The sequence below is a fragment of the Canis aureus genome, chromosome X (genome assembly GCF_053574225.1).
Source record: "Canis aureus isolate CA01 chromosome X, VMU_Caureus_v.1.0, whole genome shotgun sequence".
NCBI classification, from domain to species: domain Eukaryota; kingdom Metazoa; phylum Chordata; class Mammalia; order Carnivora; family Canidae; genus Canis; species Canis aureus.
This window is the reverse complement of record NC_135649.1, coordinates 116,829,793-116,845,104: the sequence shown is the minus strand read 5'-3', so window position 1 is coordinate 116,845,104 and position 15,312 is coordinate 116,829,793. Positions and strand designations below refer to the sequence as shown.

Here is a 15,312-nt window from a genome sequence, read left to right as displayed (position 1 = left end):
CCCAATAAAACTATTTAAACAGAGACCTCAAGAATTTAGGGCTCTTTTGCATCTTTGCCAAAGGACAATTCTGCTTGATTGGGCTCCATTACAAAGTCCAAGAGCATGGCCCAGACGAACCGACTCCATGAGCCTGCTGTCAACTGCTCTGCCAACAATGCGCCGAAGAGCCGGATTAGAAAAAAAATGTTTCTGTCATTTGATGCAACAGATTTTTCAAAACAATATTTTAATTTGCATACCAAGCCAAATTCCCTCTCGGAGGAGGGATAGAGCGCATTCCATTGTGTAAGACAATCCTCATTCCCGCGCGGTGATGTCAAGTGCTCAGTGAGCAATGCTCTTTCTGCGACTCTTTTTCTTGTCATTAAAGTTCCTATTATAAAATTTTAACCACTTCAGAATCGAGCAAGATGTTGCAAATCTTTCTGTTAGCGTTTCTGCAAAAGTTAAAGAGACACGGCTGTCACCAACTGCCTCAAGCACAATTATTTAATGACTTTTCCCTCATGGTATGAATAGGGTTTCTGAAATCTATCTTCACCTCCCAGGACTTTCTTCTCTTAGGAATAGTGATTTGGGCAGTTTATTTTTGCCAGCTTTTAACGTTTGGGGAGCAGTCTGATTGTTTGCTAAAATGATAGGAGGCACTTCAGGGCTCTAAGACTAAATCCTGGTAGGAATTTTGAGGTTAATGGGAAACACACTGGGCATTTTGCTAGTTAGGGGAATACTGGGGCACAGGGAAGATTAAGGACAAAATGTACTCTAACACAGAAATGACATAAAATGGCGTGAAGCAGTATAGCACAGCAGGGAGACTTTGGCAAGGGCCTCTTCTTATGATTACTTGGAAAAAAACACCAAGTAAAAAAATTACAATATGCTACCTATCTATCTTTTTCATCTATCTGCATACATACCCCTAAATTTGAAGATTAAAGGAAAAAAACTGATTTCCATTTGAACTCCAACACTGTGCTTTTTTAATTGTGAAAAGTTTGAAAAAATATAGAACAGTGAAGAAAAAACAATATAGTACCAACCAGCCTAAATTAACAATTGTTCACATTGAGTCATTTTAACTGAACTAATTTTAAAATGAAAAAAAAAGGGGGCCTGGCTGGCTCAGTCAGCGGAACATGTAACTCTTGATTTTGGGGTCACAGGTTTGAGCCTCACATTGGGCATAGAGATTACTTACATACATACATACATACATACATACATAAAACTTTTTTAAAAAATGAAAAAAAGGAACAGTATAGACAACACTGAATTCTCTTTGATTTTTTCCCTTGTTCCATTTGCCTGTAACTATTTAATTTGTCCAGTATGCGGTTTTATACTTTTATTTTATATACATATATCCCAAATTGTATTCAAAAATGCTGAATACAGTCTTGTATGTTTTCTGATATGTAAACAAATGCCATCAATTCAGCACTTATGATACCACAACTTGATTTCATCCAGTGTTATACTTTCGAGCCTATCTACTCTGATACATACAGACCTATATCATTTTTAATGTGGCATCACATTCCATTCTATAAACACAGAACAATTTATCTTTTAGCCAGCTGATGAAACCTTCAGGGGTTTTTCATCTTTCACAATTACAAACAATGCCACAAAGAAAAGTCTTGCCCCCATTTCCAGAGGCTATAGTGAAAGAAGTTTTCCTGGGATCAAATAGAGGCCAAGCTGCTGGGTCATAATGTCTGCACATTTTCAGCCATGCTAGATATCATCGAAATGTTCTCCTAAGAGGCAATAGCGTTGGTATCCCAATCAGTAACACTGACAGTTGGTTTTCCCTCATTCTTGTCAAAACTCCAACTGTGTCATCCTTAAATTATTTCTCTCATTCAAGGGTCACTGATAAACAGCAAAGATGAGTTTTCTGCCCATACCACGAATGAGATTGCAGTGGACATCCCTTACCTCTGCCCACTGGCACCGAGAAATTTTTAGACACTGAGCATCCCTTTTCTATAGAGAACTGCCCTCCAACCCAGTGGGTTGTTAGTCACATAGTCATGAAGGAGCTTCTTCCTGGTATAGTGACCCATCCAAAGGTTGAGTTCAGAATATGGATGATCAGGGCAGCCCGGGTGGCTCAGCAGTTTAGCACCGCCTTCAGCCCAGGGTGTGATCCTGGAGATCCAGGATCGAGTCCCACATCAGGCTCCCTGCATGGAGCCTGCTTCTCCCTCTGCCTGTGTCTCTGCCTCTCTCTTTCTCTCTCTGTGTCTCTCATGAATAAATAAATAAAATATTTAAAAAAAGAATATGGATGATCAGAATTTCTCTTCAGGGGTTGGAGCGCCTGGGTGACTCAGTCAGTTAAGCTTCTGACTCTTGGTTTCGGCTCCGGTCATGATCTCATAGGATTGAGCCCCACATTGGGCTCCCCGCTCAGCAGGGAGTCTGCTTAACAAGTCTCTCCCTCTGCCCTTCCTCCCAACTCATGCACACATGCTCTCTTTCTCTTTAAAATAAATAAACCTTAAAAGATGAATTTCTCTTCAGGGGTTAATATAGGCAATGGGAGTGAAAATCTCTCCCATCTTTTGGGAACTTGAGGAGTAAGTAACAAACTGCCTTTGTCTACCTGAGGGTGAAGCCACAGAGAGGTAGGAGGAATCAAGATTAGACAGAAATTCCACTCTGAGGTATATTCCAGAAGAACGGAAATTAAGTACTCGAACAGATATTTGTACATCAATGTTTGTCACAGCAATATTCACAACAGCCAAAAGATGGTAACAATCCAAATGTCCACCAACAGATGAATGCCTAAACAAAATGTGGTCTATTCCTCTGATGAAATATTGTTTAGCCATAAATAGAAATAAAATACCGATATGTGCTATGACGTGGATAAACTTTATGCTAATTGAAATAAGCCAGAAACCAAAGGACAAGTATTGTATGACTCCACTTACATGAAATACCTAGAATAGAGAGGTTGATGAAGACAGGACATAGATTAGAGGTTTCAGGGGCTGGGAGGAGAGGGGAATGGGGAGTTACTGCTTAATGATTGGTTACAGAGATCCTGTTTAGAATGATGAAGATTTCAAAACAAAAAATGGTGATGGCTGTACAACACTTATGTTAATATAGTGAATGCCATTGAATTATATGGTTAAAATGGCATATTTTATGTTACATATATTTTATCACAATAAAAAATATTATAAACCCCAAGACCATTAAAAACAAAAAAGATTAGATAGACAAAAAGAAAGACATGTACGTATATATCTCTTAATGACACCATATGAGTCCCTGGATCCTATCATGCATGAAGTCAGGACTAATTCTTTTCTCTCTTAGTTACAGAAATCAATATATTCCATTTTTTCTCTATCTGGTTTGAATTGCCTTTCTATCGCCAGGAACTGAAATAATCCTAAATCAGGCATAACAGCATATAATCAGGAAGGAAAACAATGTGATCTTAACATCCAGTTAGGTTCTAAACATTTTATTCAAACCTCTGCTGTTTGTGGGCAGTCAGTCAAATCTTACTCGAGTTGAGTATATGTGTGTGTTATTAGGAGCTGGTAATAGCTTGAATAAACATAATAATCATAATCCCCTAATTTCATTTCACTGCTTGATACAAGGTCTATTCCAACTAAATTTTTTCCAGATACATTTCTCCTCTGGTTAATGTGCTAAAGAGAATTGAGGAACATGCTGAAGAGGACAGAAAAATAAAGAGTCCACAATGAGAAGATGGATATCAAAAGTAATTCTTTTATTCTACTACCAAACAGAAAAAGAAATGATCCGAAATCCTAAGGCCAAAATAATTCTCACATTTTAAGCATTTATACTGATCTGGAGAGCAGGGTGCTCCCTTTCAGAGAGTCACCCTCTCTCCTTAGAGGAACTAGGAGTCCCTTCCTTTCCTATAAGGACACCTAATGATTTCTGCCTTGATTTTCCCTGCCCTTTAGTAATAGAACTGGCAAAGCCTACATGACAAAAGAGAAGGTTGGGAGAGAAAGAGAATTTCTTTTCTTTGATGTTTCTCTTCGTTTCATTAGATCTTTTGATCTTTGCATAAGTTTATTTTATTTTTTATTTAAATTCAATTATCTAACATACTTACTGTTTTAGATATACGGTTCAATAATTTATCAGTTGTGTATAACTCCCAGTTCTCATCACATCACATGCCCTCCTTAATGCCCATCACCCAGTGATCCCATCCCCCCATCTATCTCCCCTCCAGCAACCCTCAGTTTGCTTCTTAGAGTTAAGAGTCTCTCATGGTTCTTTTCCCTCTCTGATGACTTCCCATTTAGTTTTCCTTCCTTCCCCTATGATCCTCTGTGCTGTTTCTTATATTACACATATGAATGAAACCATATGGTAACTGTCATTCTCTGATTGACTTATTACATTTCCATCCATGTCGATATAAATGGTAAGTATTCTTCCTTTTGATTGCTGAGTCATATTCCATTGTGTGTATACCACATCTTCCTTACCCATTCATCTATTGATAGATATCTTGGCTCTTTCCATAATTTGGCAATTGTGGACATGGCTGCTATGAACACTGGGGTGCAGGTGCTCCTTCAGATCACTACATTTGTGTCTTTGGGATAAATACCTAGTAGTGCAATTGCTGGGTCATAGGGTAGCTCTATTTGTAACTTCTTGAGGAACCATCATACTCTTTTCCAGAGTGGCTATACCAGCTTGCATTCCCCCCGAGCTGGAACAAATACTCCTAAAATTTGAATGAAACCAGAGAAGACCCTGAATACCCAGAGGAATGTTGAAAGAGAAAACTAAAGCTGGTGGCATCACAATGCCAGACTTCAAGCTATATTACAAAGCTGTAATCATCAAGGCAGTATGGTACTGGCACAAAAACAGACACACAGATCAATGGAGCAGAATAGAGAGCCCAGCAATGGACCTTCAACTCTATGGGCAACTAATCTTTAACAAAGCAGGAAAGAATATCCAGTGTAAAAAAGACAGTCTCTTCAATAAATGGTGTTGGGAAATTGGACAGCCACATGCAAAAAAATGAAACTGGACAATTCTCTTACACCATACACAAAGATAAACTCAAAATGGCTGAAAGATCAAAATTCAAGACAAGAATCCATCAAAATCCTAGAGAACACAGGCAACAAACTTTTGAACTTGGCCATGGCAATTTCTTGCAAGACACATCTATAAAGACAAGGGAAACAAAAGCAATAATGAACCAATAGTTGATAAACTTGATAAAACTATTTTATCAAGATAAAAAGCTTCTGCACAGCAAAGGAAACAGTCAACAAAACTAAAAGGCAACCTACAGAATGGGAGAAGATATTTGCAAATGACATATCAGATAAAGGGCTAGTATCCAAGATCTATAAAGAACTTATCAAACTCAACACCCAAAAAACAAACAATCCAGTCAAGAAATGGGCAGAAGACATGAACAGACATTTCTCCAAAGAAGACCTACACACGGCCAACAAGCACATGAAAAAATGGTCCACACCACTTGCCATCAGGGAATACAATTCAAAACCACAATGAGATACCACTTTACATCGATGAGAATGGATAAAATTAATAAGACAGAAAACAACAAATGTTGGAGAGGATGTGGAGAAAGGGGAACCTTCTTACACTGTTGGTGGGAATACAAGCTGGTGTAGTCACTCTGGAAAACAGCATGGAGGTTCCTCAAGAAGTTAAAAATAGAGCTACCCTACAATCCAGCAACTGCACTACTGGGCATTTACTCCAAAGATACAGATGTAGTGAAACGCTGGGACACCTGTACCCCAATGTTCATAGCAGCAATGTCCACAATAGCCAAACTGTGGAAGGAGCCACAATTGTCCTTCAAAAGATAAATGGATAAATAAAATGTGGTGTATACACACACACACACACACACACACACACACACACACACACAGGAATATTATTTAGCCATCAAAAAGGATGAATACCTACCATTTACATCGATGTGGATGGAACTGGAGGGTATTATGCTGAGTGAAATAAGTCAATTGGAGAAAGACAGTTATCATATGGTTTCACTTATATGTGGAATATAAGAAATAGTGAAAGGGACCATAAGGGAAGGGGGGAAACTGAGTGGCAAAAAATTAGAGAGGAGGACAAACCATGAGAGACTCCTAACTCTGGGAAACAACAGGTTGCAGAAAGGGAGGTGGGTGGGGGGATAGGGTAACTGGGTGATGAGCACTGAGAAGCACTAGGTGTTATACCTAATGTTGACAAATTGAATTTAAATAAAATTAAAAGTAAATAAATAAATAATATTGTATAAGAAATAAATATTTTTAAAATAAAATATTAAAAATTAATAAATAATATAATGAAATGAAATGAATCCATTTGCAAAGAGATAGTCTATAAGATTAAAGGTGTTACTTATTGCAGAATTTTCTTAAGTACTGAAATAAGAGTGGTGGGCAACAAAATTGTGAAAGGTCCCCAAATCAGTAATAAGAGTGATAAAAATCCTAGAAGTGCAATAGTCTTCAGGCCAGACAAGAAAAGGGAAGGGATTTGATTGTGTGGAGTAGAAGGGAAGGCATGCCCAACAGGAAATTGGCAGACACCAGTGGTAGCGACAGGCAAAATCTGAACATCAGTAATAGGTTAAATTGTTTTATAAATGTTTCCACAGTGGCAAAATGCTAAAAATGCAAACTCATAAAGAAATCAGGCAAAATACAAGAGAAGCAAACTATTTGTTCAACATGAAAAGAAACACACAAAGATAAGAAAGGAATACTACATTATGAAAGTTGAAATGAAACATCATTTTTCTCCTATGCTTCTTCCCCCCACCCCTTTTTTTGGCTCAAAAATGGCTCCATAAGGATTGGGAGGAGGGGAGTGGCAAAGGAACCAAGGAATCGCCTTTGGAAAAACAAACAGGGTTTCCAAAATTCATTTATGCTTCTCTTCATCCAGTTTAGTCTGCTTCTTTCCTTTCTAAATGCTTACGTGGGTGCTTTCTCAGCCTGGTATTCATAAGCAAGACATTTTTGAAATATATAGCTTCATACCAGTAATGGGGTGGGATAGAACAGCACACAAAGGAGCTTGCATTTCAAAGACTAGCACAAAGAGCTGCTTCTTGAAATATGTAACATTTCCAACTCCAGGAAGGCACAATTGGCTGCCTGTGTCAGTGGTGTAGAAGACCTTCCAAAACGATGCAACACAAATGGACTACAGTGTGTAGTCTATATCTCGTTATAACACAATAAAAAATGTGAGCTGATATTTCCACCTCTGACACCATGTGAGGGTTTTAGTTGGCTTCGTATTCATGGGGGTTCAGTTGAATGAATAATACCATAGTTAGAAGGAAACATTATTTAGCAAGAAGGAGGGACGAGGAGGGGATACGCGGAATAATTGACATGGAAAGTCATTTGATATTACCAGTTAAGCTCCAGAATTGGGGTTTTGAGGATAATTCCAAACAAAATCCCAGACATTGGTTTGGAAACTGTTTCTCTATTAATCTGTGTTCTACTTTTGTGGCGTTCCAATGAATGATATCCCAAAATTATAAACGTTTTCTTCAAACCAAATTTCCTGTGAATTGGCAACAATTAGTTTAATTGGACTGAAGGAAATATGATTAATTCTGAGAAGGATATGTTTGCTCTGAATCTTCTCGAGGAAAATCTATTCTGTTTTGGTAAAAGTATGAACCATAGTTATAAGTGATTCATTATACAATGCAGTTCTGTGATAAATTTGAAGGCTCACTTAAATACTGACATTTTCTCTGTAATGTTAGGCTATAATAATTCAGCGTATTACAGGAAGTATTCTTTTTCTGAGTTTTTATTTTAATTTCAGTTAGTCAACATACAGCGTTGTATTAGTTTCAGGTATAAAACATAGTGATTCAGCACTTCATTTGTCACCCTGTGCTCATCATAACAAGTGCCCTCCTTCTTCCCCATCACCTAGTGGGGCCACTGGTGACCATCAGTGTGTTCTCTGTAGTTCAGAGTCTGTTGTTTGGTTTGTTCTCTCTCTCTTCCTTTGCTTGTTTTCTTTCTTAAATTCCATATATGAATGAAATCCTATGGTATTTGTCTCTCTCTAACTGACTTCTTTCACTTAGCATAATACCCTCTAACCCACATCTTTACTTTCTTTGTACAGTTTCCTATCTCCTCCTCATTTATGCAGGTGTTCATCGCATCCATTCACCAGCTCACTCTTTAGAAATACAGAGCTATAAAATGTTTACTTAAATATATTAATAGCTATCATTTATTAAAATAACAGGCATTTTAGTTCCTCTATACGTAATGTAATTTAACCCTTGAGACAATGTTTTCATCTGCATTTCAGAGCTGAGAAAGCCAAGTCCCTGAAGTGTTGGCTAATTTAACCAAGGCTGTATTCAAACCCAGACCTAACACCACAGCCTGTGCAGTTTTCACTATGCTATGCTACCTCTGACCAAAAGAAGCTGGCAAAATCATCACTAAGGGAACTGTATTAACACACCAACTAAATGTTCACTGAGGATACACAGAACATATAACTATATCAGACAAAATACCTTTTCTTTTTTTTAAATTTTTATTTATTTATGATAGTCACACAGAGAGAGAGAAAGAGAGGCAGAGACACAGGCAGAGGGAGAAGCAGGCTCCATGCACCGGGAGCCCGACGTGGGATTCGATCCCGGGTCTCCAGGATCGCGCCCTGGGCCAAAGGCAGGCGCCAAACTGCTGCGCCACCCAGGGATCCCCCAAAATACCTTTTCTAAAATATTAACTACAAGAGCATTGAAAAAATGTTCTAGAACTATATCCCTTTAATCCTATATCATTACTATTACTCAATTATTTACATTTAAATTGTTGGAGATTTAATGTTTATTGTTTTAGATCCTAATTAAGTGCTTGTTAGCGTCTTCATAAATACAGCATTTAAAACTTGTTAATAAAAATTCAAAGCATCTACAAACTTTAATTTCTCAATAAAATACTTATACTGGGTTTAAAGCCTATTTTCTATAAGAAATTGGCCACAGTCTCCTCATCATGGTGTGCCTGTTTTCCTCTGTACTGCTGAGAAGCCTTGGCAATCTATCACAGGACGAAAAAGAAAGAGGAAAGGGAGGAGTAACCTTTAAGCTGAGAATAAATCACACTCCTGCCACCGTTGTCCAGCAGCCTGAATGAGATCCAGGAGGAGTGGCAGGGAACATTTTAGTTGAGTTACCTAGTGTGGCTACATTGGATCACCAACTCATAGATGCTGAATTAGCTACTGACCCCTCCTTCTGGCATTTCACAGAGGTCAAAAGTAAAACTGAGATGTCCTTAGACCAGACATGAGAGAAAAAGAGAGGACCTGTACACTCACTTAAGAATCTGACAACAATCAATTTTTACTTGAATGAGGAGATATGAAAATATGTATAAATAACATTTTCTTATGTGACTGAAACAGTAATTGTCATTGGACTACAATGTGGTGTCTTTTAACCAGATAGTTACATATATTTGCAACAAGGCTCTCCAATGCTATTGTGATTTACATAAATCTAAGAATGCAGCTCTGTTACAGGTTCCATCAGGAATGTTTCCCCGTGAGAGAGCCCCAGAGATTATTTGTAGCAATGCATAAAGCTTATGGTGGACAAAATAAAATGGAATAAAGTTTTTTTTTTGTAGGTCTGAATGCATTCCCCCATTATTTGTGTGTGTGATTTAAATTATTTCAACAGATCTCAGAATATAAAATAATACATTATCATTGTAGGAAATCATATCATACCAAGCTATACAAACAAAAATAACATTCTAACTCTTCCCAAATCCCACAGTTTTGTTAGCAGTTTCTACATATCTTTCTACATCTTTCTTAGGCTCATTGTACTATGTGCCTATTTCCTTTCAACCTTTTTTCAAAATAGTATTTTATTACTACACAATTTGCTTTTCTCATTTACCAATAAATCATCAATAGTCTTCTGATTGATACACAAAAACACTCATTCTATTTACATAGTTGCATAATGCTAACTAAAATGACCAGTAGAGATAGATGACCAAGCCCCTAGACTTTGGCCTCCAATTTGAATCCCCACCGAAGGGTATCATAGTTTCCTGGGAAAACAGCCAATTCTAGATTTGGTTCCACAGCAGAGAAGATACAAGATGAGCCTGAGACATGTAGTAGTCAGAAATCAAATATCTCAGAGATAAAGCCATTTTAAAAGGACACTGGAAGCAGTATAAAGAGGCCCCTACCAGTCAAATCTATGACAATCTGAGCAGCAAACAGAGTTACAGCCAAGTTGACAAGTAATAACTATAGAAACTCAGTCTGGGGGAAGTGAAGTGATTTGTGCCAGCGCCTGTGGCCATAGGAAGTAGTCAATGTTGAATAGGAGTTTTCATGACTCCAGAGCAACGCTTCTACTACTGTACACCATGCTTCTTGATCAAAGCAATGCTTAACTGAAAAGTACAGAAGGGAGGAGAATAAACAGCTAGGAAGAGGCAGATAAGGGAATCTGAATTTAAGTTAATTTAAGTTCGTCATTTTCAAGTACGTGGCCCCATCCAACAGTACAAGAGCATGACTGCAGATACCCAAGCAGTGGCTGGGTAAGATGGTGTGGAGACAAACCACTAGAGTCCCCCCAGCACTAATGTTCAGATGTGCCAAGTGCTCCTCCTTCCTGGTGGTACTTCCCTTTTATGTCCTTGTAATAGTGGTGAATCCCCCAGCTGGTGCCATGGTATTTTCTCCAACCCAAGTATGTCTGATATGGAGATTCCTAATGGGACTAGACTAGACTATTCCTTCAGTTCACCCAAGTGCCCTGTGGCTATGGAACCTTGGTGCTTACTGTCTCCCAGACTTCTCCAGTAGGCCCCAGGAACTCTTCCCAGAGCCCTGCCCCCAGCAGGGATGCGGGCCCCAGCCCCCAACACTTTAGTTTCACAGAGCACTACCGAAGCCATGTAAGTTAATAATATACATATAGCTTAATGAATATATAAGTTATTATATAATTTGATGGAATTTTACTGACCACATAAGGCTAAAAGAGAGGACCGTAATGCAGAAAAGCAAATGTCAAAGACAAAACATGGGCTCCCGGTGCCCACCATGTTGCAGAGTAGAGCCCACCTCCCACTATCCACTCACCCTGGGAGGGTTTTTGATCATTCTCCCCCCCACCCCCAAGCTCTCCTGGGACACAGAGAGAGGAAACATCAGTTCATCTTTCATCACCAGCCCCAGGCCCCCCCTCCTGTGAGGGTATGACTCTGGCCAACAATGAAGAATTATGCAGATGACTTAGAGTTACGGTTTCTCTTTGGCAAAACCAAAAGGTCTGCTTTGGTCATTTTTCTTCCCCAGAACTAAAGAGCAATCATCCTCAAAGGGGAGTCAAGCATCCATCTCTAAGCAACAAAATAAACCACAGAAACTTTGACACCAGGGTCTTTTTCTCCCAAGGCTTAAATATCCAAGGCCTATCCGCTGACTCACTGATCCCAGTCCCCTCTTAGCTCCTGCCACCAGCTGGAGCTAATGCTGAGGTACCCTGGCCCTGTGTGATGGGCATTGACATGTGTTATCCAGGTCCCCCTTCCAGGAAGGGCTTGTTGCCCCAGCTAAGGGGAGTGATGCAGGTAGACAGCCTTTGGCTGGCTGCAGCTTAGAAGCAGAGAGCCACCAAAGTCAAGGTCACATCCTTCCCAGGGTAGCCTACACCCAATGAGGGTTGGTCAAAGTAAAGGTATAAAATCCATGCTATTTGGAACCCCAGTGGGACCATTATGATGGGCCATTTTATGCCAGAGATGTCCATGGGGATGGCCAAGGCTGATCTGGCCCACGCTGGGGCCCAACTTCTCCCTCTACCCAATCTTCTTTCCTTATTTTCCCCTTCCCAGGCACTGACCTCTTTTAGACATGTGCACATTAGATTCCTCGTGCTATGCTTCAAGGAGAAACCAACTTGCAATACCCTGCTACAAGATCCCTGTTAGAACAACTGTGGGCCAATATTCCCATCACAAACCCCACATATGGTCTCTGAATCCATGCAGCTCTGGAGGGAGCCCTTCCAGATAGAGCCCCCTCCCTCTGATCATAGGCCACTTGGGCTTCATCAGATGAGTCAGGCACCAGCCCTCTTGGCTCCTCAGATGCAAGGAACAGACCTCACATGTCTCAGCTTGGTTCCACAGATGCTCCCCTCAGTAGGCCAGGCATTAGGGATAGGAGTCCCCCTGCCCTCGTTCTGGAGGGTAAGGAGTGGTGGGACTCTCAGTGTCACTTCCTCCAAGAAGCCCTCCTCCCTCACACACAAACTCCTCTTAACTCTTACCTACCATGTCAGTGACTCCTCTCTTTAGGTTTTCCATGGTCAATGGAGAATTACTGTCCTGGTGGTATCCTGGAATGCAGTGGCCACTGTCTTCATTCCTCAGCCAAAATTGGCCCTGGAAGAGCCCCATTTTAACAACATGTTACATTATGGGAATGCTTGAACATGGCAAGAATATATCTTGGAAGAACTCTAGCAGTGGTCTTCTCTGAAGAGAGAAATGGATAAGCAGGGGAGGAGGAAAGGACTGAGACATACTTTTCCCTGTCCTTTGTGCTTTGGCATTTTTGTACCATGTACATTTTATACCTATCAGACTGAACCTTATGGAATTACCAATATTTTACCATTTAAAAAATGTTTTTTCAAGGTTTTACTTTGAAGTAATCTCTATACCCAACGTAGGGCTCAAACTTAGAACCCTCGAGATCAAGAGTTGCATGATCTGCCAACTGAGCCAGTCAGGTACCCCACTATTTGACCATTTTTGATCTATGATTTTCTTATTATCTTGTCTACCCTCAGCATAGTCAATTATAGGAAACCAGAGGTGGACTACTTGATGTTCTCTCACCATCAGATTATAAGAACTATTAGTGGCCTAAACTGTCCCTTAACTCTTCCTCTCAAACCCTGACCCTACTGTGTAATTTTTCTACTAACATTTCTTACACTTTAAGTTTGTTTCTGGAAGCATAATAGAAACAGGATGCAACCTAAGGAAGACAATCAGTAACATTCCCACTCTGTCCCCACCCTACATCCAATACTCTCCCCAAGGCCCCAGATAAATAACTCTTTCAAGACTCTGCTAAGATACCATCTTCCCCCTCTAGTCTTTTCTGAATTTCTTCTTGCTGCCTATAGCCCACTGAAGGGAGACTGACCCTTCTGCTGTGCAGATGCCTATCAAAGGCTTTATCACAGTATTGGCCTCATGCGTACACACATATAGTTCCTTCATTTAGACAACTGTTTTTAAGAAAAAACGTTCATGTCTTCATACCCCAAATTAGAACAGCATCAGGACTGGACCAGTAGGTTCTGATAAGACAGGATCAATAAAGAATTGCTAAATGAAAGAATGGCCTCATTGTAAAATCTAGCATTGTTCATAGCACAAATGAATTCAACAAATACTTTGTGCTGTACACTCCTTATTCGGGTTTGAGGGCAATATTCTGTGTAAAAGTACAGTGGGATACAACTGTGAATCATTAGCTTCTACAGACTTCTACTCAATGGTCCGTACATGATAGATGTCTTGGATCTACAGTCCTAACACACAGAAATGCACTCTTTCTGAAAACATACCTTGACAAAGAAGGGTAGCCAGTAAGACCCTGGCTCTTACAGACGATAATTCCGTTATGCTTCATGGCCTCCAAATTTCTATCTTGCTTCTAAGTGATGAAGAATTTCGAGTCTCCAAGGGGGACAAATAACAGGAGAAAACTTTGTCAGGAAACTCGAGGCCCTCGGGGCCAGAGCTCAGAAAACACTTATGCAGGTGAGGCTGTTTTCAAGAAGTTTCGACTATATAAATTCCTCTTTGTCAGAGTTACCATGTATGAGTCTAAGACAGTTATTATATTTTCTTATTATAAGCATGCACTGTGTTCTGCATCTGGAGCACTTGCCAAATTGCAGATTTATTCCTACTTCTATACATCTGTGAGAAGAATGTGTGTTCTGTTTCAGCAGGGAGTCACTTGAAGTCACAGGTTGCTAATTCCAAATGAATAGAAACAGTGATTAATCTGGAAGATACGAGCTCGCCACTATTCATGTAACAGATGTCCATTACGATGAACTACACATTTGTTCCATGTTTATACTAGAATACAAAAAAGGAGGGCCCAATCATTTTGAGAAAGAAAGAAAGAGTGGGAAAGGAAAGAAAAGAAAAAAAAAGAAAAGAATGAAAAGAGGATGTGGGAAGGGGGAATTAGAAAATGTTTTGAAAATGTTTATTCAGGTGCCAGGGTAGATGCGTGGAGATGTGTGGTATGTCTGCAGGGTGGCAGGTAAAGAGCGGAGGGGAGGTAGAGAGCAAGAGAGAGAGGGAGAACCCGGGGGTAAATGTTCCTGGCTTCATTTCAGGGTGTGGATATTAACTCAGTTCATCTCACTTGGCTGACAGAAGCACTAATGCCAAAACCGGCAATTTCATCAGCATCAGCTACACAGAAGATGGGATTTCAGAGAGAGGCACAAGAAAAGGGAGAATGATGTATGTAATTTTATTCAAATAATTAAAAACAAAGTTGGCAGTCTATCTTCCTGTCAAGAAGAATAAATATCAGACTATGGAGTTGGAAGGGGGAGTGCAAGAGGCTTCCTGCTGCTCCGTATTAACTCCGGTCCAATACAAACTTTATAGTTGACTCTTCACAAAAACATCCATTTAAAATGATCCTCCTTTTTTTTTTTTTTTTGGTTACTCTGTGAGCAAAGCTAACACAGCAAGAGGACACAAGCCAGGAATAAGTGTGGAGGAGGCTGCCTGCTGGAACCACAGTAGAGCCATCAGTTTCATAGCCACAAATACAGGGTTTGTATAACTGAGCTACTTCTCCAAAACAAGATGAGTGAGAGGTTTCCAGAACTTTCCTTTCTCTCATTATTTATCTCCTGTCCTCATATGCCCAAAAACTAAAGCAGGGACCAGCCTACAGTAGGATCCAAATACATACATACGTACATACACATATCTACACACATACTTTTTTAATGAATTAAACCAACAGGGGCTGCCTTAATGAATGACATGTGCACATGGATGGATAATATTTATCAATGGGGTCATTATCTTATGCATTTGCAGACTCACTGGATTATAGCAGACGCAATATCATAACCAAAAGCTGAAGAATCCTCTCTGAATGTCATAACCCAGCTAT

At 39.7% G+C, this 15,312-nt stretch overlaps 1 long non-coding RNA gene across 1 annotated transcript; it reads right to left on the bottom strand.

Moving 5' to 3' along the window:
* Nucleotides 1–242: 242 nt before the first annotated feature.
* On the bottom strand, nucleotides 243–14,164 carry LOC144307626 (uncharacterized). The gene is made up of 3 exons (XR_013374420.1): nucleotides 13,724–14,164; nucleotides 12,414–12,524; nucleotides 243–440 (listed from the first exon to the last, which is right to left on the bottom strand). It is a non-coding gene; the product is annotated as an uncharacterized LOC144307626 (long non-coding RNA).
* Nucleotides 14,165–15,312: the final 1,148 nt, after the last annotated feature.